This window comes from Trichosurus vulpecula, chromosome 2 (genome assembly GCF_011100635.1).
Source record: "Trichosurus vulpecula isolate mTriVul1 chromosome 2, mTriVul1.pri, whole genome shotgun sequence".
In the NCBI taxonomy this organism is placed as follows: domain Eukaryota; kingdom Metazoa; phylum Chordata; class Mammalia; order Diprotodontia; family Phalangeridae; genus Trichosurus; species Trichosurus vulpecula.
In genome coordinates this window covers 319,576,896-319,604,301 of record NC_050574.1, presented here as the reverse complement: position 1 = coordinate 319,604,301, position 27,406 = coordinate 319,576,896, and the positions used below count along the sequence as shown (strand labels likewise).

The following is a 27,406-nucleotide window of genomic DNA, read 5'->3' as shown; positions in this document are numbered from 1 at the left end:
TGCATCGCACAGCCTCTTTCTAGGATGATGCACTATCCGGGAAATACTGTAAAGCAGACCTCATTCTGTCCTGGGAAAGAAAGTAACAGGAGGGCTGAGAGGCCCTGAACGGCGGTCTTCCCAGCAGGGGGCCTCTCAGTAGGGGGCCTTCGGACCACATCTGTAAACACCGGGTAGTAAGAGAATCGCATCACAACTTCATGCCCTGGCACGACTATTACACGACAATCTACACCAGAAATGAGAAGTCTGGAAGGTCGTCCTTGGGAAAAATTCCAAGAGGCTTAAAAGAAAAAGCCGTTTAGGAAGGGAGCCTTGGAAACATTTTAATGTATGCGCGTGGTGACAAATTTTGTCGGTGTCAAAATAGCCTTCGGGAAGAGTAGTTTCACTTTCCGTGCAGAACGCAGGAGTGAAATGAAAACTCGCAGGCGGCGAAGGGCATCAGGAGCAACAACTCTTACCTGGGAGGCTTCATGATTTAAGGGCGCACGGCTCCGGCAGTTAATCCTGCCAACAGGTTAGACGGGGTTAGCCGTCAATCAGGCTGCGACCGGCGCGGACCGAACGGGAGCGAAACCCGCGCAGAGAGAGGTCCCGCTCCCTCCCAGCCCCGCCCCCCAGTCCCAGGGCCCCGCCCCTTCACAGGCCCCTACCCTGCAACCTCTCAAGTATTGGTCAGGCTGTCTTCCAGGAGGCGGGCTTTAGCGAGGTTCTCCAATCGCGGGATGAGGCGGAAACGTCTTCTGGGCCCTGACAGACTCTGGGAGGGGTTGGATCTGGCACCTTGCGTTAGCCTTCCCTGTTGTGCGACTTTCACCTTGACTGTCTCCTTTGGGGCCGTGTCATGTGCGAGCCCCGAAACCCCTGTCCCGTTTTTTCCTTTCTGTGTCTCCTCTCGGGCCCCGTCCTTAGCGCTCTCTCTACCTCCCTCTTCCCCACACCTGTTTCTTTTAGGGCTCCGTCTCTTCCCGTTCTCCCCGCCCCCCCCCCGCCGCCACCGCGCCCCCATCTAACTTTGTCGCCTTTCAGGCTCCGTCCCCCCGTTTGCGCTTGGTTCCGCACGCCAGCCGCGCGCTTCTCGCTTCCCTTCCCCCTCCTCCCCCAGCTCAGCCCGGACCTGCTCGGTTTGGGGAGGTGGCTCTCTGCACTCGAGGGTGGTGGAGGCCTAGAGCGGGGACGCGGGGACGCGGAGTCTGGGGCCCTGGTGCGACCGCCTTGGCTGCTCCCTCCGTGCCCTCTCACAGCACGGCCCCTTTGGGGTTAGCTCAAGGCCTTTCTCTTCCTTTACTCAGCCATCAGTCAGTCCGCAAGCGTTTTTGTTAAGCCCCTACTTTGTGCTAAGCTATAGGGAAACAAAGAAAGGCCAAAGACAGCCCCTGCCCTCGAGGAGCTTACAGGCTAAAGGGGGACACAGCGTGCACACAACTGTACAAACAAGAACCGTACAGGATGAAGTGGAAATGGGAGAAGTAAAGGGAATGGTTAGAGGCTTCCTCTAGACTGATATTTTAGCTGAGACTTGAAGAAATCCAGGCCAGACTGCGGTGACTGTCCAGAAGGCAGGCAAACAAGCATTTATTAAGCACTTACAGTGTACTGAGAGATGAAGATGCAAACAAAAGCAGAAAGAAAAAGCATTCCCCAAGGAGCTTACATTCTAATGGAGAAAGATACAACTTAAAAGAGGGCTGAAGGGGAGATCTAGGAAGAAAGTAGGCAGGGGCAAGGTAGGGGTTTACATCAGGAAGATGATCACATGACTGTCAATTTAATTGGATTTAAGTGAGGGAGAGCTGTGCAAAGTCACCAGCCTCACTTTCTCCTCCAGAGCCAGGGTCCAGTGGCCAGACAGAGATCAGGACAACTGGAGATGACCCAGGATACAATGGGAAACCTTGGTCCTTTTTAAGCTAAAGTCTTTCCCACTTCTCACTTTGAGGGAGGCAACACCCATTCAATGAATAGTCCTGTTTAAGAAGTCAAGGGATGGCCCCTTTAATTTAAAAAAAAAAAAATCAAACTGGGCAGGGGAGAAGACCCTTAGGGTTGCTGAGGGAAAGAGAAACAATTACTATTTACGTTCACTCTGAGCCCCGAGGAACTCCTCCAGAGAAGAAGGCATGGAGAAGGGGTGTTTCAGGGTGACAAGGTCCCAAGAACTGAGCAAGGGTATGTATGTGTGTCTGATGAACACAGTCTTGTTTTTGGTTGCGGTTGGGTGTCAGTATGGGCAAAATGTGAATCCATACCATGACGCAGTATGCATTTGTGGGTGAGGGACAATCAAACAAGAAGCCATTATTAAAGGCTTACTATGTGCCAGTCATTGTGCTTGCTAAGTGCCAGAGATACAAAGTATCAAGTTTCGAAATAAATCAGATTCATTAGTGGAGGCATAAAGCATCTTTAATGGAGGTAATAGGGTAGCAAGTCTGCCACCTTGGGTGATGTGCCACCAGCACATCGGTTTGGGGAGGATGATTCACAGGAATCCTCAGGAAAAGATTCTTATGCTTTTAGGAGAAAAGGGGGAGGGAATCCCATTAGGTAACAAGGCCGGCCACCCATGGCAATTTGATCAAGGAAAACCACTTTAATCTGGCTATTTTGCCCTTTGTGCTAGGAATCTCAACAGAAGGGAGCAGGAATATTAGAAGCTGAGATTCAGCTCGAGCTAGATTCCTCTATGAGGAACTCAGGGTGGGGACTTGGGATGTGTTTCAGCTCAACCTAACTGAGAATAAACATCTTAAGAGCAGGAATGCAAGGACATCCTGAAATTCTGACATTACTAGGATCATTTAAGAAGAATGGTAGGTAATATTACAATTCATATTAATTTCTGTAATTAACAATTGTTCTGTTGACTAATCAAACAATAAGCCATTATTAAAGGCTACTATGTGCCAAGTACTGTGCTTGCTAAGTGCCAGTACAAAGAACAACAAAAACTATATCCATGTGCTCAAGAAGCTTACATTCCTCTGAAGAGAGACAGTGTGTACACATATAAGTGTAATACAAATACAAATGCACCTCAAAAGGGCAACCGCATATACAGGTATGTTAGTATAAATATTATCATCCCAATTTTCATGGAATACTATTGTGCTATTGTGTTATAAGAATGATGCTCACAGAAAAAACTGGAAAGACTCCTGAACTGAAGCAAAGTGAAATGAACAGAACCAGGAAAACATTGTAGACAGTAACTGTAATACTGCATTATGATCAACTATGGATGACTTAGCTATTCTCAGCAATACAATGATCCAAGACAATTCTGAAGGATGTATCATGAAAAATGCTATCCATCTCCAGGGAAAAAACTGATGGAGTCTGAATGCAGATCAAAGCACACTTTTTCTTTATTTTTCTTGGGGGGTTTTTTGGTCTGTGTTTTCCTTAACAACATGACTAACATGCAAGTATGTTTTACATGACTGTACATGTATAATTTCTATCAAATTGCTTGCCTTTCTCATGGCAGGGGGAGGAGGGAGGGAGAGAATTTAGAACTCAGAAATTTTTTTAAATGAACAATTAATTGTTTTTGCATGTAATTAGAGGAAAAAAATAAAATATTAAATTTAAAAATATATTATCAGCCCAGTTTTGAGATGAGGAAACTAATGCTCATAGAAATTAAGCAACTTGACAGCATCACAAAGCTGGAAGTCAAATATGGGTCTCTCCTAATTCCAGGTCCAATGACTGCTTCACTAAAATAACTGCCTCTCAAAATATCTCCCAGTTTCCCTCAATAATCAATAACTGTTTCTTAACAGTGGAAATATACTACAGAAGAATCCCCCTTCTGCTGGCTCCCGTTGCCTATGACAACCATTAGATTTGATTATTTTTTTAAAAATCTGATTTCTCGACCTTCTGCAAGTTTCCTGTAGTTTTAGGGAGATGTCTGAGATACTGCAAGTGTAGCAATAGTGACTTTCTAGGGTCATGTAGACAGTATGCTTCCAAGGCAGAACTGGAGCAGAGATGTTCTTAATTCTCCGGCCACTTTTCTATTTTCTATTTCTCTCTGTAAATCTTAAAAGTCTATATAAAGATGAGCCATTCCTATCAGGATTCAACTGAAGGGCTGCTATGATGCCTCGATGTGGAGCACAGGTGGCCCTGGCTTCTGGGAGGCTAAGCTCATTGAATTCTGCTTCTCACAGGTGCTGTTCAACTGGGAAGGATTTTAGGATGGGCCTTCAAAATATCAGCTCAATTGAGTTTAGAGAAGTTCATCACCTGGAGATTGGCCATTGGGCGATGGGCTCCTTTTTGTGCGGAAGGCTGGGCAGAAGGCTGCCTCCTTAACTTTGGGTTTACTAGCTAGATTTCTTTCTCAAAAAACGACCCTTAAACCCAATTCACTCTGGAGCTCACAGATTGGAAAATAGTTCCCTGCTCTCCTAGCACAGAGTGAATGTAAATACTAAATAGTTACTGTTTCTCTTTCGGACCACAACCCTGAGGGTCTTCCCCTCCCAGTTTGATATTTTTTTTTTGAGTTTTAGATTAAAGGGGCCATCCCTTGATTAACATCTTAACAAACCCTATTCACTGAATGGGTATTACATCAGTCCAAGTGAGAAACTGAAAAGACCTTAACCTAATGCATCTTGGGCCATCTCCAGTCATCCTGGTGAATATCAGGCCACTGGACCCAGATGACTCTGGAGCAGAAAATGAGGCTGGTGACCTTGCACAGCCCTCCATCACTCAAATCAAAGTCAACTGCAAGTCATGTCATCACTTCCCTGATGTCATGGTCCTCTTTGAGAATGAAGGACAAACACAACAACAACAACATAAGTATAAGGAAATAGATCCTGGTTCCATGATTTCATTTGTATAAAAAACTCTCAGATGAGGCACCTTCCTCTTTGCCAATGCAGTATGGCATCTCCTCTAGACAGCACTAAGATTAAGTGACTTGCTCAGGGTCACACAGCTGATATCTAATAGAAATGGCTCTTGAATCCAAGTGTTCCTGACTTTGAAGACAGCTCTGTATTCATTATGTCACACCATCTCTCTCTCTCTCTTTTAATTTAATATTTTATTTTCCCCCAATTATAAGTAAAAACTATTTTTAACATTTATTTTTAATTTTTGAATTCTCAGATTTGGGATTTGAATCCCATTTGAATCCCGAATTCTCTCCCTTCCTCCCCACTCCTCCACAGAGAATGAAAGCAATTTGATATAGGTTATACATGTGCACTCATGTGAAATATATTTCTAAATCCTGTGAAAGAAAATAGACAAAAAAACAAGAAAAATTAAGAAAGTAAAGCAAATGTTGCATTCAAACTTCATCAGTTCTTTCTCTGGAGGTGAATAGGATTTTTTATAATCCTTCAGAATTGTCTTAGATCTCTCCATTGCTAAGAATAGCTAAATCACAATTGATCATCATATAATATTGCTCTTACTGTATACAATATTCTCCTGCTTCTGCTTATTTCACTTTCCATCAGTTTATGTAAGTCTTTCCAGGTTTTTCTGAGTGCATCCTGCTCATCGTTTCTTATAGCACAATAATATTCCATCACAATCATATACAACTAGTTCAGCCACTCAACAATTGATGTACATCCTCTCGATTTCCAGTTGTCACCATTAAAAGAACTGTTATAAATATTTTTGTTTGTACAGGTCCTTTTCCTTTTTTGTTTTTTTATCTTGTACAGACCCAGTAGTGGTATTGCTTGGTCAAAGAGTATGCATGGTTTTATAGCCCTTTGGGCATAGTTCCAAATTGCTCTACAGAATGGTTGAATCAGTATACAACCTTACCAACAGTGCATCAGTGTCTTAATTTTCCCACACCCCTTCCAACATTTGCTACTTTCCTTTTCTGTCACATTAGCCAATCTGACAGGTGTCACAGTCCTGGGTCTCAGTTCCAGGGTAAGGAGAAGCACTAGCACATCAGAGCTTATGGTCCCAGGGGAGCTGGGACCCTGGTCACAGTTCCAGGGTAGAAAAGAGTGCTTGTGGTCACTCACAGACTAGAGCACAGGGTAGGAGAGAAGTAAACACACCTCTCCCTAAATCATGACACCTTGGAAGAACTGAAAACTTATAAGTCTCCAGAATTATCTCTGAAAATAGCTGCACAAAACACCTGAAGCTTGGGACAGTGCCCCCTCCACTCCAGAAACAGCGAGCTACTTCAGCATAGCATTAAAAGTCAAGAAATAGGCTGAGAAAATGAGCAAACATCAGAAAAAGATCCTGATTACAGAAAGTTATGGTGACAGTGAAGACCAAAGCACAAACTCAGAAGAAGGCAACAAAATCAAAACTCCTACATCTAAAGCCTGAAAGCCCTAAGTCCTCCATCTTCCATTGCAGAATTCCCCTGGGAACCTCCGTTTTTAGGAAGTGCCCAGACTAGCCATGCTTCACTTCCTCCCTCTGTCCCCATGACTCCCTTTTCCCTTTGTCGAGCTCCTTCCAAAACCTCCATTTTTAGCTGAAGCCCAGAATTGCCATGTTTTGCCATGCACTCAACTCAGGTGTCTTGCTCTTCTCTTCCTGTTTTTCAGCATCCTTTTTTCTCCCCTCCACCTTCCCATTCCCATTAGAATGTAAGTCCTTTCAAGGCAGGGATTTACAGGGACTGTGGTTGTGTGACTCTCTTTTTGCTTGTATTCTTATCCCCAATGCTAAGTACAGTGGCTGGCACATAGTAAGTGCTTAATAAATTCTTCTTCACTTCTTTGTTTCATATTATGAGGTTGCTTTTACATCTAGATTAAAAGCATCTTTTAATTAAGTAAAATTAATATATTCTAAAATATTATAGATATTATTACATAATGCTTTATAATATATTGTAAAAGCTACTGGTGGGGTGCTTGGGCCCCAGCCCTAAGATCATGTCTCTGGAAGCCTCCCAATTTCTCAGTAGGCCCCTGTCTTGTGAGGAAATTTTCTCTTGTTGCAGAAAACATTCTCTTATCAGAACAGAGGGGCACCTGGTCCAAGGATTTTTGTCCCCTGGCTGGCCCAAGGACTCTTCCACCAGATCCCAAAGGTCCATGCTTCTGACAACTACCTTAATGTCTGGTACACTCCCTACACTTTCCCATTCATAACTCCCAAAGAGACCTGGACCCTTTAGATTACATAATTAGTATCCCTGACATTGCTTTCCCATGCCCCTTTTCCATATAAACCCCAGTCTCCCTTAGGTTCCCTTAAGGACCCATGCCTGCTTTTGCTAAACCAAAACAATATTTTTGCTACTTGATAAAGAGAAGGCTTGAGTGTGTGAATTCATTCCAGGTGACCCTGCCTTGGCATTCTTGAGATCCCAGTGCCCCAAAACCTTGTCACTGCTATATTATGAAATTAATGTATTAATTTATAATTAAGTAAAAAAAATTCTTTTACTTCTACAGTGCATAGCACAGAGCTGGGCATGGTACTGTATGGCCTCTGGTAAACCACTTCCCTTCTCTGGGGCTCTTCTTTAATACTTCCATCTAAAACTGAACTCTTTAATAGAGGAGCTGCTAGAAGCTAGAGGCCACTCAGTGTCGTAGTGGATAGATTAGTTTTCTCATCTACAAAATGGAGATTACAATAACATTTACCTCTTGGGATTGTTGTGAAGACAAAATGTGGTAATATTTGTAAAGGTTTAACCTTAAAGTTAGATCCTAGATATTATTATTATCCTAGTGATCTAGAGGCACATAAACTGGTTTTGAAGGCAAAGAACCTATGTTCAACTCCTACCCTGTCCCACTTTTTGCCTGATCATTCTTGGGTAAGTTACTTCTCTAAGCTCTCAGTTGTTGTTTTTCATAAGTAAAATGATGGGATTTTGAACCTTCTTCCAGCCCTAAATCTGTTATCCTATGATCCCACATACCAGATTGCTCTTCCCCAACCTGCCCCTTAAGTATGAGCATTCCCCAAAAGGCTTTTTTCTCAGCCCTCTTCTTTTTCCTTTGGCATTCTCATTCAGTATTATTTCTTAAGTGATAACTTCTATGATGGCTCTCAAATTTGCATCTTTATCCCAGACTTCACTGTGATTTCTAGTCTAATATTTTATTTTTTGATACAATTTTTATTTTTTGTTATTCTGAACTTGACAATTACCAATTGGCATGTACTGTATTCTATATCAGTTAATATAAGTGTTTTGAGCTTTCTTTCAATTCATTACTTTCATCATTTCTTCAGGACCATAATTACATTCATATAACATAATTCGTTTATCCATTCCCTAATTGATTTGTATCCCTTTACTTTCCAGTTTTGTATTACAACAAAAGTGTTGCTATAAATAGTTTTGTAAATACGAGCCTTTCTGCTTTGTCTTGATACCTTTGGGTATAAGCCTAGAAGTGCAGTGCTATGTCAAAGGGTTTGGTGATATTTTGGACTGAGTTTCAAATTACTTTCCAGAATGGCCATACCAATTCATAGGCTCACCAACAGCACATCACTGTGCCAACATTCCTTCCAACAGCTGTCACTTTCTCTTTTTTTTGTAATGTTTGACAGTCTGATGGTTATGTTCTGCTTTGCATTATTCTGTGAGAGGCAGTGTGAAATAATAGATACAAGGCTGGCCTTAAAACAAGGATGACCTTGCTTTGAATTCTACCTCTGATATACGTACTGATTGTATGACCCTGGACAAGTCACTTAATCTCTTGCTTTTCTTTTTAGGCAACTCTCTAAGACTACTAGTTACAGAGTTGGAGTCAACCTGCATCAGAGAGATAGTCCCTATCTTTTGTTAGTAGCCTTCTTTTTATTTGTCACTGCCTTGGCCATATCCCTTGATCATTTTTCTCTTGGTTGGGAAATGGTCAGGCACAATATTTTCAACTACAGGGACATTCTTTGACACTACTCTTTCTGGTTCACTGCTGGGCCATCTCCAGTTATTGTGATCCATAGCTGGCCACTGGCTCTGGAGGAGAAAGTGAGGCTAGTGACTTTGCACACCCCTCCCTCACTCAAATCAAATTCAATTACAAGTCATGTCATAATCTCCCTGGCGTCATGGTCCTCTTTGAAAAGGGAAGACAAACCACAATCTGGATCACTAGGGGAACGTGTGTTGGAAGTAGAGGACCTGGGTTTAAGTTTTGACTCTGCAGCTTCCTCATTTGTTAAATGAGGCGATCAGATTAGATGACCTATAGGATTCCTTTCAGCTTTAAACATATGATATTATGGTCTCTTAAAACCTACCCTTTCTCTCATTTACCTAGTTATAAAGGCTAGAAACCTTCAAGTTAGATTTTACTCTTCCCTACCCCTCAATTCCCTTATCAAATTAATTCCCAAATTCTCTCTCTTCTATGCAATTGCTCTCATGGTAATCTTTTCCTTTCCATTCCCATGGCCACTACCCTAATTCAGAATCTCATAACTTCTCAACTAATCTTCTGATTATATTATATCACTCACTATCTAAAAAATATTCCATGGTGGCTCACTGCCTATGGTATAAAATACAAAATTCATAGTCTGGTATTGAAGTGGAAAAAATTTAAGAAGCCCTGTCTGATCAATTGGCCTATCCAGGTAGTTCATACTTCATGTAATAATTGGCATTTATGTGTGGGGCTTGAAAGTTTGCAGAGCATTTTACATACATTGTATTGTTTGATTCTCACAACCACCCCGTGTGGTGTTATAAATATTATTCCTGTTTTTATGAATGAGTAAACTGAGGCTGAGAAAGGTTAAGTGGCCTGCCTTGGTGGACATCAATGATAAATGTCTGACACGGGATTTGAATATAGGTCATCCTGTCTAAAATTAAATAATAGGGGGCATCTAGGTGGCACGGTGAGTAGAGAATCAGCCCTGGAGTCAGGAGGACCTGAATTCAAATCCAGCCTCAAACACTTGACACAGTTATTAGCTGTGTGACCTTGGGCAAAGTCACTTAACCCCAATTGCCCTGCCTTCCCCCTGCAAAAAAAACCCAAAAAACTAAAACTAACTAAAATTAAACAATGTATTGAAAGAAGTTTGTGAACCTCAGATCCCTGTTTTTTGTTGTTGTTGCTGCATTTGTCATGTTCTTTGTATCCACTATGTCATACTATTTCTCTTGCTCCAAGCAGATGGAGTTAACCATCATTTCCAGATTTTATCCATCCTTGTCTAGCCTATCTGTGTTTGCACATGCAGATGTTCTTCTTTGGAACAGACGCATTACAGCATCTTGAAATCTAGGTTCAGCTCGTAAGGCTCTCAGTACATTGCCTTACACATAGCAACTGCACAATAAATATCTATTGAACTTTAAGCCCTTTTAAGTTCTTAAATTTGAAGATAATATGTAATAATTTACATGATAGTGTCTGTGTTTGTGTAAAGTGACAAAACTAAATCCAGTAATGTCTGGGGCTAGGCAAGTGACACATTCACAGCCATTCTTCTCCAGGTCAGCTTGGGAGAAACAATGACTAACCCGTGATACCACCACCCATGCTCTTCTCCCTGTAGGCTTTGCCCATATTCAGCTTCCTCCTTCTTTTCTCCTTTCGTATTCAAGTCATTTTATCTCTAAACCTCATTTTTTTTCATCCATAAATGAGAAGATTAGACTATTAGATCATCCCATAGGCCAGGGGTGGGGAACCTGCAGCCTCTGGGCCACATAGGCCATAGGCCTCTCTGATTCTAACATTCTATGATTCTGCCTTATGCTGTGTTTTGATTTTTCTTTGCTCCTTTATCCTACTTGCTTTCATTTCTCTTCTGATCTTTCTCCTCACTTTCCCCACCCCTCTTTCATCCAAAGCTTTTTAGTTCATCCTCTTGCTTTTCATCCAGGAGAGACCTTTGGCACTAATAAGTGGAAACTAGAGTGGGTTGTTAGTCTACAAAAATTTGAAAATCATTGCGTTAGTAAACAGAGCTACATTAAATTCTGGATAAATCAATTTAACTCTGGGCTCTTTTGGTTAAAGGAGCTCTAATTCTAAAAGTGAATTGGAATTTGTAGATCTTTACAGGTTAAACATAGTTAATTCTGCATCAGAATTTATGATTTGGTTAGGTCCTAGACTAAAATTTAACTCTGTACTGAATGTGAGAAAAAAAAAGTTTATTGCAAAAAAATATGTATTAAACAAGAAGAATGGGAAAAATGTTTAAAATAAATAAGAGAACAAACTTTCCAAGCACCCTCAAGTATTTTAAAAACAAGCATTTTGTATAATAAATATTGCTAATCATAAAACATTTTTATATAAAGCATTTTCTATTAATAGCATCATTCTTTTATTATAGTTTTAGTTTCTATGCATACCTTAAATGAAGAAAAAAATTAAGAATATTCTAGAATCCAGACTTAATCCTTACTTGCCATTTCCTTGATTCAAATTACTGTGGCTAGGAAGAAAAATATTTTCTGTTATTAGTTCCACAGTGAAATCTGATTCACAATTTCAGATGATTATATTATACTTAGAAGTTTTGTTTTATTTTTTATAAAATCTCTGTGTTAAATATTTAAGCTAAGGATAGCTTAGAAGACTACATTCTAGTTTAAATTTTTTTTTCGCTAAAAATGCCTCCCTAGTTATTTTAATAATTCAGAACAGTCTTCTTTTACTCACATTCACACTTGAAAGCTCAAGATAGCAACCGGTTACCTGAAAATAGATGTCTTGATCAAATATTTAAGGTTTTACTTATTTTCATTTTCTACATTTTTTTAAATTCTGGTGTTCCACTTTACATCTTCAGCAACACTAAACATTTACTAAATTCAATAGAAATGTTCGTAGATTATTAAATGCAGCAATACAATGAGGTTTTGCTAGAACATAAGGCCAAACTGGGGCTACTTTAGTGTTGTAAAAAAATAATTTTTTCTTTAAGGTATAGAGTAGACTATGCACAAAAAACCCCAAAATCTTGTATTCCAGAATCACAAAGGAATGGGCATATTTGGTTCTACTATAGAAGAGATACTAAAATTAAAAATAATTAAATAAATGACAATTAAATTGTGCCTTATACCAATTACTACCAACCACCCTGCCCCCACCAAAAAAAATTAACTTCCACTTAAAATTTTCACAAATGGAGACTAAACATTGCCTGTTTGCCAAAGGAAGAGGCTTTCCTTTGATTAGAGGGTGCAAATAGTAGCTCTCATATACCTTTAAAAAAAAAACCAAGTTTTCATTGATGTCTTTTATTTTTTAAATCACCACAGTTTTCTGCCATGTCCTTCCTCTTTCTTCACCCACAAAGCCATCTCCTGTAAGAAATAGCATTTTTGGAATACAAAAATAAAACCAAGCTAAAAAAATTAGCATAACTAATCAGTGTATCAAGAAAGTCTGGAAATATGTGCAAGGTGCAACACTTGTGAACCTCCCATACCTGCAAAGGGGAGGATTGGGGTGTTTTCTCAGTTCCCTTGTTTGGAGTCATGACTGTTCTTTATAATGTGCAACATTCACTTTTGGTATGTGTGTGTCTTTCCATTTACCTTGTAGTTGTATATAGTCTTCTTGATTCTACTTACTTAATTCTTCCTCAGTTCATGTAGATCTTTCCATGCTTCTCTCGATTCATCACTTCCAGTATCTCTTACAATACAGTAACATTCCCTCACATCTGTGTAGCGTAATTGTTTAGCTATTCCCTGATCAACGAGCATCTATTTTGTTTCCAATTTTTTACCGTAACTAAAAGAACTAAACTCTTGATGTAACTAAAAAGAACTAAACTTAAAGTATAAATATTTTGGTGTATATGGGGACTTTGCCCTTATCAATGGCTTCTTTGTGGTTTTACAATGGCTTATATATAAAACTAACTAATAAATAATAAAATAACCTAAAATAAAATGTAAATAAATAAGTTTTATAATGGCTTATAGCCTCAGTAGTAGGGGTCAGATTTTATGTACACTTTAGTCACTTTAATATCATAATTACAAATTTCTTTCCAAAATGGTTGTACCAATTCGTAACTCCATGAACAATGCACTAGTGTGCCTATATTCCCACAGCTCCTCCAACATTTGTTGTCATCTTCAATTTGCAGTGTGTGAGGTGAAACCTCAGGATGGTTTTTATTTGCATTCTTCTTATTATTAATCATTTGGGGCATTCTTTCATGTGGTTGTGAACACAAAATTCTTCTTTTAAGAACTGTTGGTTGGAGGGGGATGGAGCCAAGATGGCAGCTGGAAAGCAGGGACTTGCCTAGGGCTCTCCCACAGGACCCTCCAAACACTGATAAAAAATGGCTCTGAACAAATTCTAGAACTGCAGAACCCATGAAATAGCAGAGGGAAGCAGGGCTCCAGCCCAGGACAGCCTGGATGGTTGCTGGGTAAGGTCTATCACACATGGAGATGGAAGGGGAGTGGAGCAGAGTCCAGCGTGCACTGCACCCAGACCAACCAGACTGGGGCAGAACAGGCCCTAGTGCCCTGAATCAGTGAGCTGTGGCAGTTACCAGACTTCTCAACCCACAAACACCAAAGACAACAGAAAAGGTTAGTGAGAAAAGCTGCGGGGGACAGAGTGAAAGGAGTTCAGTTTGTGGTTCGGCCACTGCCGGGAGGCAGGAGGGGGTGGTGGCAGGTGTGGTGCAGCTACAGAACTACAGCTGCAGTTGCTTCTAGCCCCAGGCCCACCTGGTGGGAGGAATTAAGTCGTGGATCAGAGCAGGAGTGCAGAGCCGGCTTAAGATCTGAGTCATGGTCCAGGTTGGCGGTTCTTGGGAGAGGAGGAGCACTGCTGTGGCAGAGCTTGCTGTATAGAAATAGCTCTGAAACAACAGCGCATCCCCTCAAGCTTGGGATAGAGTAGTCTCTACAAGCAGTCATACCGCAACGAAAAACTCAAGGGTCAAGTAGTTGGCTGGGAACAAGGCCAGGCAGCAAAAAACAGACTCAGATTCAGACTCAGACTTTGGAATATTTCTTTGGTGACAAAGAAGACCAAAACATACAGACAGAAGAAGTCAACAAAGTCTAAGAGCATACATCAAAAGCCTCCAAGAAAAACATGAACTGGTCTCAGGCCATGAAAGAGCTCAAAAAGGATTTGGAGAAGCAAGTTAGAGAAGTAGAGGAAAATTTGGGAAGAGAAATGAGAGTGATACGAGAAAACCATGAAAAACAAGTCAATGACTTGCTAAAGGAGACCCAAAAAATACTGAAGAAAACAACACCTTAAAAAATAGACTAACTCCAATGGCAAAAGAGCTCCAAAAAGCCAATGAGGAGAAGAATGCCTTGAAAGGCAGAATTAGCCAAATGGAAAAGGAGGTCCAAAAGACCACTGAAGAAAATACTGCTTTAAAAATGACATTGGAGCAAGTGGAAGCTAGTGACTTTGTGAGAAATCAAGATATTATAAAACAGAACCAAAGGAATGAAAAAGTGGAAGACAATGTGAAATATGTCATTGGAAAAACCACTGACCCAGAAAATAGATCCAGGAGAGAAATTTAAAAATTATTGGACTACCTGAAAGCCATGATCAAGAAAAGAGCCTAGCATCATCTTTCAAGAAATTATCAAGGAGAACTGCCCTAATATTCTAGAGCAAGAGGGTAAAATAGAAATTGAAAGAATCCACCGATTGCCTCCTGAAAAACGTCCCGAAATGAAAACTCCTAGAAATATTGTTGCCAAATTCCAGTGCTCCCAGATCAAGGAGAAAATATCGCAAGTAGCCAGAAACAATTTGAGTATTGTGGAAACACAATCAGAATAACACAAGATCTAGCAGCTTCTATATTAAGGGATTGAAGGGCTTGGAATATGATATTCCAGAGGTCAATGGAGCTAGGATTAAAACCTAGAATCACCTACCCAGCAAAACTGAGTATCATGGTCCAAGGCAAAATATGGACTTTCAATAAAATAGAGGACTTTCAAGCTTTCTCAGTGAAAAGACCAGAGCTGAATAGAAAATTTGGCTTTCAAACACAAGAATCAAGAGAAGCATAAAAAGGTAAACAAGAAAGAGAACTCATAAGGGACTTACTAAAGTTGAACTGTTTTATTTACATTCCTGCGTGGAAAGATGATGTGTATAATTCATGAGACCTCAGTATTAGGGGAGCTGAAGGGAATATACATACATACATAGTTGAATATGAAGGGATGATATCTAAAAAATAAAATCAAATTAAGGGATGACAGAGGAATATATTGAGGGAGGGAGAAAGGAGAGATAGAATGGGGTAAATTATCTCACATAAAAGTGGCAAGAAAAATCAGTTCTGTTGGGAGGGAAGAGGAGGCAGGTGAGGGGGAATGAGTGAGTCTTGCTCTCATCAGATTTGACCTGAAGAGGGAATAACACACACACTCAATTAGGTGTCTTACCCCACAGGAAAGAAGGAGGAAGGAGATAAAAAAGGGGGGATGATAGAAGGGAGAGCAGATAGGGGGAGGAGGTAATCAAAAGCAAACACTTTTGAAAAGGGACAGGGTCAAGGGAGAAAATTGGATAAAGGGGGATAGGATAGGAAGGAGCAAAATATAGTTAGTCTTTGAAAACACGAGTTTTGTGGAAGGGTTTTGCATAATGATACACATATGGCCTATGTTGAATTGCTTGCCTTCTTAGGGAGGGTGGGTAGGGAAAGAAGAGGGGAGAGAATTTGGAACTCCAAGTTTTAGAAGAAGATGTTAAAAAAAAGTTTTTGCATGCAACTAGGAAATAAGATATACAGGCAATGCGGCATAGAAATCTATCTTGCCCTACAAGAAAGTAAGGGACAAAGGGAATGGGGGGGGAGTGGGGTGACAGAAGGGAGTCCTGACTGGGGAACAGGGCAATCAGAATATATGCCATCTTGGAGTGGGGGGAGGGTAGCAATGGGGAGAAAATTTGTAATTCAAACTCTTGTGAAAATTAATGCTGAAAACTAAAAATATTAAATAAATAATTATTTAAAAAAAACTGTTGGTCCACATGTTTTGACCACATTTTTATTGAATATTGCCTTTTGGTCTTAAATATATACAAGTCTATCTTCAACATTTGCACTTTTAACTTTCACCTTAAGCATTTGCTAGTTTTATTAGTAACCTCTTTCATTTTCACACCACGCAGTCAAGACTATGCAAAATCAAGAAAAAAATTAAAGGCACGATGTGTGTAAGTCTGTGGAGCAGCTGGTGTCCTACTTCACTGGTCTTGTTCACCCTACAGTTGTAAAGAGCTCCCCATGCGTTTGTTGAATATTCTCATTATTTGCCTTAAAACTCAAGTTTTGTCTGGCAATTATGTACCCAAAGCACAGTGCAAATCCTTTGGGCTCTAAGCCCAAGCATGCAAAGTCAGTGATGCAGCTTAGTGAGAAAATAAAGGTGCTAGATAAACTTCCTGCCATAATGTCTGTAGCAGGTACCCACCAGAAGTTTGGTGTTAAAGAATCAGTGATTGGTTATATCCACAAAAAGCAGGAAAGTATTCATAAAAGTGTTAATGAATTTGCTCCAGAAAGTGCTAAGGAGCTCTCAAGTGCTCAGTGAGGGAACAATCTCCTGACACCAACATCTGACACAGTAGAAGGTAAGATTCAAGATAAAAAATGTTTTAGTTTCAAGAATTTTATTTGCTGTGCAGTATTTATGATGCTGTAGACTTCATTTGTTATGAAAAGTGAATATTGTATGAAATCAGTTTTTTAAAAATTGAGATGTTAGCCCAGAAGGTCACAATTCTAGAGAGTTACTAGCTAGGAAAAATATTTTTTGTGTTACTAATTTTATTTTGTGTATTGCATTTTGTATGTTATTTCATGGCTTCTGTGTTAGGAAAAGTACATATTATCAGAATCAACATTTTGTTTTTATAAGAATTTATAAGAATTGTATGTAGAAAAGTGTATTTTCAGCAGTCTCTGGTGAAAAATCACAGTTTTTGTTGGTTGCAGGGACCTAATGCCCTCTTCCCCATAGGGTCAATATATCAACATGTGCATTTTTTGACTGTTGCACCATTTTCTGTCCCTGAAAAAGTTGAGGATTGACTTTATATCTGTTTATTTTTATTTCTTAATTCAATTTTATTTTTAGGTCCAAAATTCCTTCTTTCTCCCATCCCCTCCCACACTCATTGAGAAGGCAAAAACCAGCAAATCCATTACAGATATGAAGTCAAAACATATATGCGTATACATATGCATATATGTGTACACCTACATACATGTACATATACACATGTATATAAATATAAACACATTTACATATATTATATATGTGTATATACATATACATATATATATATTTGTTAATTGTTTATATATGTATATCTTGGATACCAAACACTTATCAGAGAAATGTGATGCCAATATTTTTTCTTATTTGATTGCTTCCGTTCTTATCCTTGATGTATTAATTTTATTGGTGCAGAAGCTTTTGTTGTTGTTGTTCAATTGATCAGTCATGTCTTTATCTTTGTGATCCCATGGGCAATGGTTATTTTTTTGGCAAGTATTCTGGACTAATTTGTCATTTCTTCCTCCAGGGGATTCAGTGGAGAAATTTTAGGTCTCATGTAATCAAAGTTATCTATTTTGTTTTTTATAATTGCCTGTATCCTATATTTGATTAAGAATATATCTCCTATTCATAGCTGTGAGAGGCATATGATCTGCTTCTAACTTACTTATATGTATACATATATAATATATTTCTTATGGTATAGCCTTTAATATTAATATTTAATATTAAGATCATATACCCATTTAGAATGTATTGTGGAATATGGTAGAAGATGTTAGTTTAAGCCTAATTTCTTCCCGACTGGCCTAGCCTGGGTGGGGGGTGGGGGGAGCACTTCTAAGGGGTATATATGTCTACATCTATAACAAGATAGCCTTGGGAGTTGATGTCTATAGCTTGGCCTCTGGACTGTGTATGGTAGTTGTGGGAATCAGTGCATGATAGTTCTGCTGGTACAAGATAGTCCTGTTCGTATAAGGGAAATTCTACAGAGGTCAGCTTGTTCTTTTAACAGGGAGAGATCATTTGGCTCACTGGGGTCCACTCATGAGTTATTGCCAGAGATAGGGTCTTTGGGCTAGGGAGAGATATGGTCCTAGGGCTGAGGTCCAAGCATAAGCACCCTATCAATACCCTTACCTGTGGGTGCCCTGCCCAAAGGAATGTAAATTTTAATTGCTGAAACCTGGCAAGATATCTTGGGGTTTATGGGCCAGATTTTTTTTTCTTTAAGGACCATGCCTTAAACCCAACTCTGGATCACTTTGATTGGCCAACAGTAGGTCCCGAGTCAAGCCCCATTTGGTCATGGTTTGGGCCCTGACTAGATCAGAATAAATATAAATAGCAATTGTTTCTGTTTTGGCCAGAAGCCCTGAGGCTCTGTCCCTCCCTGACTGATTTTTTTTTTTTTTACTAGGTAAAAGAGGCCAATCTCTGCCTCATTTCTGACCTAGCCTTAATCACTGAATGGGCATTGCCTCAGTCAAACTGAGACCTGTTAAAGACCTTAGCTTAAAAAGCCCAAGGTCTCCTACAGCATCCAGCTCCATCTTCAGTCTTCCTAATCTACATCTGGCCACTTGACCCAGATGACTCCAGAGGAGAAAGTGAGGCTGGTGATTTTGCACAGCCTTCCCTCACTTAAATCCAATTCACTTGCATTTCATTGACATCTCCTCCCTGATGTGATGGTCCTCTTTGAGAATGAAGGACAAACAACAACAACATGTTAGCATTTAGAGATATAAAATTTCCCCTAAGAACTGCTTTAGCTGCGTCCCATAAATTTTGATACATCATCTTATCATTGTCATTCTCCTTGATGAAATTATTGTTTCTATGATTTGCTGTTTGACCCACTCACTCTTTAGGTTTAGATTATTTAGTTTCCAATCTATTTTTAGTCTACTTTTCCATGGCCCTTTATTACACATAATTTTCATTGTATCATGAGCTGAAAAGGATGCATATAATATTTCTGCCTTTCTTCATTTGATTGTGAGGTTTTTATGCCCTAATACATGGTTAATTTTTGTGTAGGTGCCATGTGCCACTGAGAAAACGGTATATTCCTTTCTATTCGCATTAAGTTTTCTCCAGAGGTCTATCATATCTAACTTTTCAAAATTCTATTCACTTCCTTAACTTCTTTCTTGTTTATCTTGTGGTTAGATTTACCTCATTCTGAGAGGGGGAGGTTGAGGTCACCATCTAGTACAGTTTTACTGTCTATTTCTTCCTATAACTCAATTTCTCCTCATTGCCTTCATTGCCTATGGTACCTTTTAGCAAGATGTAGTTTCTTTCCTCATCTCTTTTAATTAGATCTATTTTTGCTTTTGCTTGTTTTACTTCACTGAAGCACAATATATTCTGTTCCAGCCTTTTATCTTTAATTTGTTTGTATCTTTCAGTTTCAAATGTGTTCCTTGTAAACAATATATTGTAGGATTCTGGCTTTTAATCCTCTCTCCATCTGCTTCCATTTTATGGGAGAGTCCATTCCATTCACATTCACAGTTATGATTACTGTATATTTCCCTCCATCCTATTTTCTATCATTTATACTTTTCTCCTTTCACCCCGTCCCTCCTCACTAATGTTTTGCTTCTGACCATTGCCTCCCTCAATCTGCCCTCCCTTCTATCAGCCCTGCCCTCCCTTTTTTCCCCTTTCCTGTCCTAATTCTACCCTCCCTTCTGTGAGCACCCCTCCCTTTTCTTCCCCCTTTCCCCTCTTACTTCTATATAGGGTAAGATAAATTTCTATTCTATTCTATTATTCTGTCTTTGAGCCATATCTGATGAGAGTAAGATTCAAACAATGCTCACCCCCTCCCTTCTTTCCCTCTTCAGGTGTTATAATTTACCCTATTCTGCCTCTCCCTTTCCTCTTCTCCCAGTACAATCCTTTTTTCACCCCTTAGTTTTTTTATATTATCACATCAAAGTCAACTTATATACACACTCTCTATATATACTCCTTCTAACTGCCCAAATACAGATATAGTTCTCAAGAGTTACAAGTATCATCTTCCTATGTAGGGATGCAAACAGTTTAACCTTATTGAATAACATGCTTTTTTCTTTCCTGTTTTTTTTTTTGTAATGCGTCTCTTGAGTCTTGTATTTGTAGATCAGATTTTCTGTTCAGCTCTGGGCTGTTCATCAAGAAAGTTTGAAAGTCCCCTATTTCATTGAATATCCATCTTTTCCCCTGAAAGATTATGTTCAGTTTTACTGGATAGTTGATTCTTGATTGTAATCTACGCTTCTTTGCCTTCCAGAATATCATATTCCAAGCCTTCCAATGCTTTAATGTAGAAGCTGCTAAGTGTTCTGCAATCCTAACTGTGGCTCCATGACATTTGAATTATTTTTCTGGCTGCTTACAGTATTTTCTTCTTGACCTGATAATTCTGGACTTTGGATACAATATTCCTTGGAATTTTCATTTTGGGATCTCTTACAAGAGGTGATGGGTAGATTCTTTCAATTACTCTTTTACCCTCTGGTTCTAGGATATCAGGGCAATTTTCCTTGATAATTTTTTGAAAGAGGTTGTCCAGGCTTTTTAAAATTTTAATCAGGGCTTTCAGGTAATCCAGTAATTCTTAAATTATTTTCCTATATCTGTTTTCTAGGTCAGTTGTTTTCCCAATGAGGTATTTTACATTTCTTCTATTTTTTCATTCTTTTGATTTTGACTGATTCTCGATGTCTCATACAATCATTAGCTTCCACTTGCCCAATCCTAATTTTTAAGGAATTGTTTTCTTCAGTTAGTTTTTGTATCTCCTTTTTAAGTTCTACTTTTTAAGGAGTCATTTTCTCCAGAAGATTCCCCTCCCCCCATTTGGCCAATTATATTTTTTTAAGGAATTGTTTTCTTCAGTCAATTTTTGTCTTTTCTTTTCTAAGCTATTGACTCTGTCTTGCATAACTCTCATTCTTTTCTCAACTTTTCTTCCTCTTCTCTTATTTCATTTCAAAACTCCTTTTTGAACTTTTCCAAGAAGGCTTTTTGGGCTTGAGAACAATTTATATTCCCCTTTGAGGCTTCACATGTAGGCATTTCTACATTGTCCTCTTCTGAGTTTGTTTTGATCTTCCCTGTCCCCATAGTAGCTTTCTATGGTCAGGGATTTTTTCTGATTTTTTGCTAATTTTTTTAGCCTATTTCATGGCTTTTACAATTGATCTCTGCTCCTGAGGTACAAAGGACACTGTCCCAAGTTTCTTTTGCTGGGGGCCAGGGGCCTGGTCACTGCTTTCTGCACTGGGGCTGCAGGTGCTGGAAGCTTGCCCATTGTGCTGGGGTGAACCAGCCTAATTGTGCCTGTTGTGCCCAGGGTTCTGAGGCATCACAGCTGGACTGCTGTGCCACTGACCTGCTGAGCCAGGATGATGGGGCCTTGGTTGCTGATTTGTGCTGTGTCTAAGAGCCTCCTGCTGGGTGGCCCAGAGACCATTTGCACTCGGCTGTCCTTCCCTTTTACCCTAAGCGAGACAGACCTTTCTTAAAGTCCTTCTAAGTTATCTTAAGCTCGAAAATTGTTGCATTCCATCTTTTTGTAGTTTGTATAGCTCCAGAATCCATTTGGAGGCTTGATTTAATGTTGTTTCTGAGGGAAACTGGGGAGAGCTCAGGCAATTTTTTGGCTTTTCTTCACCATTTAAGCTCCATCTCTAGTTGGTTATGAGAGATAATGTTTCTAAAGCACTTAGTACAGTACTTGACACATAATAAGTACTTAGTGTTATGTTCTCTTCCCCTTCCTTCCCTGTGTTGGCTCTTTATAGTTTAGGAATCGAGACCATGTTGGTATTGTGGAAGGATTTTGGTAGGTTGACTTTTGCCATTTTATATAATATTGTTATTACTTGTTCTTCAAATGTTTGATAGACTTTACTCACAAATCCTTCTAGTCTTTTTTTTTTCTTTGGGAGATCATTTCTTTTTCTAAGATCAAGTTATTTAAATTCTCTTTTTCTTATCCTTTTAATTTGGGTATTATATATTTCTGGATAAATATTCATCCATTTCATGTAAATTATCAGTTTTGTTGGCATATCATTGGGCAAAATAGATTCTAATGATAGCCTTTATTTCTTATTCATTTGTTGTAAACTCTCCTTTTTCATATTTTATACTGGAAATTTTGTTTCCTTTCTTTTTAGTCAAATTAGCTAATGATTAATCTAAATTTTTTTAAGATCATGGTTTTTGAAAAAATTAATTCAGTTGTCATTTTGCTTTTAATTTTATTAACCTTTGCCTTAATTTTCAAGATTTCTCCTTTTTTATTATTATATTTTAAAATTTGTTGGTTTTCTCAGTTTTTTTTAGTAATCTATCATTTATCTATTCTTTATTTCATTGATGAAAGTATGTAGTGTCCTAAAGTTTATCCTAATGACTGTTTTGGATAAATCCTAAGACATTTTGCATGTTATCTTGTTGTCATTGCCTTTAATTAAATTATCTCTTGTTTCTATGATTTGTTCTTTTATCCAGCAAGTTATTTAGCCCCAAGTTCATTTTTAATTTTTTCTTCAATGGGCCTTGACTGAATATAATTTTATTCCCTTGTGGTCAATAAAATATGTCTCCAATACTGCTGTTCTTCTGCATTTGTTATGAGGTTTTAATGTTTTAATACATGGGGGGAGAGAGAGAATACACATTTATACAGTGCTTCCTATGTGCCAGGCACTGTGGTAAGTGCTTTTTACAAATATGATCTCATTTTATCCTTACAACAACCCTTCAAGGCAGGTACAATTATTATCCCCATTTTATAGTTGAGAAAACTGAGGCAAACAGCAGTTAAGTGATTTGCCTAGAATCATACAGCTTGTAAGTATCTAAGACCAAATTTCAATTTAGATTTTTTTGACTCTAGGCCCAACATTCTATCTACTGCTCTACCACCTGCTTCTATAGCTAAGAAGTATGTATATTCCTTTCTTTTCTCATTCAGTAATCACGATAGGTCTATTCAAGTCTATTAATTTTTTTTCTTATTTTTTCTTTGTTTGATTCATCTAGCTCTAAAAGGAGTGCAATGAAGTCCTCTACTATCATAGTTTATTTCTCCTAGATTTTCCTTTAAATACTTGAATGCTCTGCCATTTGGTGCATGTGTTTATCATTGAAATTAATTTATTGCCTATGATATGTTTCTGCAAAATGTAGTTTTCCTTCTCTATCTCTTATAAGTCTATATTTTTTTGTTGCCTTGCCTGAGATCATTATTGCTATCTCTGCTTTTTTACATTCATATGAGGAATGATAGATTTTGCTCCTGTAATGAGGAATTTGGAACATGCCCAGATCATCTAACATGGAGATCCCCTGAAAGGCTTGCCAGAGCTCCTAAATTATAGGTGGGAGAAAGGTCCTTTAAGACTAAGTCTAAGCAAGCAGAAATATTTACTCAATTTTGTGAAATATTCCTTGTTTTGTGCAGCTTCATAACTTTGTATTTGAGAATAATTGTGATTTTCTTATTTACACAAATAAAATTGCATATGATAAGGTAACATAGGCTGTTTTGAGATTTTATTGTATGTCACATGGAAAGCAAGGGAAAGGATGGTGCATATACTTCCCCAGACACTAAAAAAAGTGTTCTAAATTGGGAATAAATACTATGTTAAGAAAAAAAATGCAACTCTGCCTGTTTTCCAGGATATCATAATTCAATTGGGGAAAAGTATAATGGAACCTTTGAATCATGTCCAGATGTTGGACTTGCCTAGGCATTCCCAAATCTCCTAAGATGGAGGCATCGCTATCATGTGGGTGAGTATATTCTCCTTTGATTAACTATATAGCCAGAAAAATCTGTTTCTTTAAAACTGGGGAGAGTGAGATAGTTTTTCTCTTTCTGTCATACTTTCTAGCTTGTGTTCTTTCCTATGTACTCCTGTTGCATACAGAGGGCAGAAAATAACTGTTCACCCACAAAGTAGCACCACGAACTGAACCAGTGAGAGTGGAAGGACTTCATTCCCCTGCTCTCTCTCTTTTACCATGGTTATAAGAAATTGGCCATTTCTGTTCTGTTTTGTTTGTCTTCTCAGTTTCAGGTGGTGGCAATGATCCCCACTAAATCTAGGAGTTCAAGCCATGGTGACCTGGGAACCAGTATTCCAGGAGAAATTCTCTAGCCTTTCAACCTAGCAGGGAAAATCAAAAAAGTCAGGCTTCCTGGGACTTGGGTCTGAGGGGAGTTTTAGATTTGGAACTGGAACTGGGTTCTATAGGAACTGAGTTATGCCATGAAGCTAATCTTGCCTTCTTCCCCAGAGATGAGGTGGGGCAATTAAAGGGGATTATGTCTTTCACATATTAGAGGAGTAAGTTTGTATATTAGTTATTGTGATTTTTTTAAGTTGTTATGTTTTTGATATAAATGTTTCTTTATAGGTCCTGTTAGCTCCCCTCCAGTCCTGGCCTGTCAGTCAGTCCCCTCGGGCCTGACCAACCACGCCACCAGCTCCACTCAGTTCAACAAGGGCCCATCTTATGGCTTGTGGGCTAAGGTCAAGAACCAGCTGCAGTCCACCCACAGATGGAGGGTGAGCTGAGGGGCTGGATCGAGGGTATGATAGAACTCAGCATCAGACCAGACTTCCAGAAGGGACTCAAAGATGGTGTCATCCTATGCACTCTCATGAACAAACTGCAGCTTGACTCTCTCACAACAGAACTTGCATCAGCTGGAGAATCTCTCCGATTTCATCAAGGCCATGGTCAACTATGGCATGAACCCTGTGAACCTCTTTGAAGCCAACGACCTCTTTGAAAATGGGAATATGACCCAGGTTCAAGTGTCACTTCTGGCCCTGGCTGGCAAGGCCAAAACAAAAGGGCTACAGAGTGGTAAGGACATTGGGGTCAAGTACTCAGAAAAGCAAGAGTGAAACTTTGATGATGCCAAGTTGAAGGCTGTGCAGTGTGTTATTGGCCTCCAGATGGGCACCAATAAATGCACCGGTCAGTCTGACATGACAGCCTGTGGTACCCGGAGACACCTGTATGACCCTAAGAACCAGATTCGGGCCACTATGGAACATTCAACTATCAGCCTGCGGATGGGGACCAACAAGTGTGCCAGTCAGGTTGGCATGACAGCACCAGGCAGCACATTTACAATACCAAGATGGGCATAGACAAGTGTGACAACACCTCCATGTCTCTGCAGATGGGTTATACCCAGGGTGCCAACCAAAGTGTTCAGGCTGGGGTGATAGATCTATGATCCCAAATACTGACCACAAGGTTCCACTGGAGATGGCCAGGGGTGGGCCCAGGTAACAGCCCTAGCTCTGTGGAGCCACCTGAGTACCACTATTACTAGGAAGAGGAAAGATATTGAGGCCAAGGGCCCTTCCCTGCCTCCCTTCCCCTCCTTCATTCTCCCCCTTTTCCTTATCATTACCCCCTTATGTTGTCTGATTTTTGTCTCATGCTAAGGGAATTTTGTTCCTGTCAGAGCTCTCTCTTTGACTCATCCGGTGGCTTTGTGCAAGTTTCTTCCTGTCTCTGGGCCTCAGCTTCTTTATTTGTCAGATGAAGGGGCTAGGACTCATTGCCTAAGGTCTCCCCTCCAGCACTGATGTTGTATGGTTCTGTGTATTTGAGTGTTATCTCCTGAGCAGAGAAGACTGGAGAGAGCCGAAGGCTTCTCAATAGAGGTGTGTATGGGGTTAGGGAATTGTGAAGTAGGAATGTTTCTCATCCCCTCCCATCCACACCCTTGCCCTGGACTAGGCCTTGCTGTCTCTCCTTCTCTTCCTGACCTCCTTTGGGTTGGGCCTGGGCCCTGGAGATGAAGGTTTGGGGGAAGAGGAGGAAAACAGGGCCACCAGAGGGTTTCTTGTCAATGGCTAGCTTCCTTCTTCCTGGTTATGAGGTTGGCTGGTGGTTTCCTCACCTCTACAAAAGATGTTGAAAAATAATGTTCTTCTAAAGAATGGGGGCGGGGCAAGAGTGGCAGCTTCCTTTCTTTTTCCTCCACTCATGCCTTTTTCCACGGGAGCAGAGGGGACCCCTTTCAGGTGAGCTCCAGTCTCCCCTTCAACTTAAACCTCCTTAACACAATGAGGGACCAGAATCTGGCTTTACTTTAATGCAGAAAGACTTCATACAAAAGAAGCTACTTTGTATTTCTAAAGGTTGAAGCTAGCAGCTCCAACCCTCTCTGTCTGAGCCCCATCACATCCCAGGGACTGACTCTCCTGGGCCCCTCCACCTTCCCCACTCTACCCCACCCCACCTGGCAACGACCTTTTTTTCAGGCTGGATCAGCTCCTTTCCTTCTTGAACACTGCACAGTGGCTTTGGTGGGCTGGGCCAGGTCAGCCTGGGTCAGGGGGCTTTCCTGGGAGAGTCATCCCATCAGCCCTTGGGGCCTGGGAGAAGGACCTGGAAATTATGTGAAATGATGAAGTGGGAACACAAGCAATAAACACATTCTTTGTTTAAGAAATGAAAAAAAGTTTGTTTTTTTTATAGAAGTTAATTTGACTGGTAGTGGCTAAATGGAACAGAGTTGCAGGCTCCACCTCTACACTTGGGGGAACACCATCAGTGGAGGCTGGAGCCAATAGAAGAGAAGCTAAATACCTCCCAGTCTTCTTTAAGAGTACTCAAGAACCCCAGAGGAGGGGTGAAATCTAGTCTACTTGGCCTTCTGACAGTGGAGACCAGAGTAGCAAATGTTATACTCTAATATCTCATTTTAATTTTGTGAGTCTTTATGTTACTAGTGTATTTCTTGTAAATAGCAGGTTGTTGAATTCTGCTGTCTCATCCATCTTACTCTTTTCTGTTTTATGGGTGAGTTCATCCCATTCATATTCAGTTATGATCATTAATTTTGTATTTCCTCCATCCTATTTTCTTATATATTTTTCTCTTTTTATTACCCATTTTCTCTTTATCATAGATTCTTATCCTTTCTTATTTTACTTTTATACCTGTCTTCAGAAACTTCTCTCTGAGTTTAGGATTTATTTTGCTTATGACTAATCTCTTCTTGAATTTATTCACCCTCTCATTCCTCTCCCTTCTCCCTTTTCACTCCTATTTCTCTGTTGAGTTGAATATGTTTCTACACCAAACTCTTTGTGTATGTATGTTAGAGTATATGTGTATATGTGTGAGTGTGTGTATTCTACACTTCTTTGGCCAATTAAGATGAAGGCAAGTTTCAAGGGATGGCCACTCCCATGATCCCCTTTCATTTGTATAAATTTCTATTGGCATCTCATTTCTTTTAGGTATTCATTTAGTCTTTGTGGAAAATTCATTTATTCCTTAAGATCTCAGTTTGTAGTTGTTGGAGTTATTTCCTCTTTGTAGGCTGGACTTTAGGGCATCTTTAGT

At 39.7% G+C, this 27,406-nt stretch overlaps 1 protein-coding gene and 1 pseudogene across 2 annotated transcripts in view; one reads left to right on the top strand and one right to left on the bottom strand.

Annotated features, from left to right (window-relative positions):
* The window catches only part of NMNAT3 (nicotinamide nucleotide adenylyltransferase 3), a 144,359-nt gene extending 143,731 nt beyond the window's left edge, over window positions 1-628 (bottom strand). Inside the window, exon 1 of one of the 2 annotated variants that reach the window (XM_036747893.1) lies at window positions 465-628. The gene's annotated coding sequence lies outside the window, so the exon portion shown is untranslated. The remainder of the gene's footprint in view (window positions 1-464) is intronic. The other variant, XM_036747892.1, reaches the window with a different exon arrangement.
* A 15,762-nt stretch (window positions 629-16,390) lies between these two features.
* LOC118837096 lies at window positions 16,391-25,290 on the top strand (annotated as a pseudogene).
* Window positions 25,291-27,406: the final 2,116 nt, after the last annotated feature.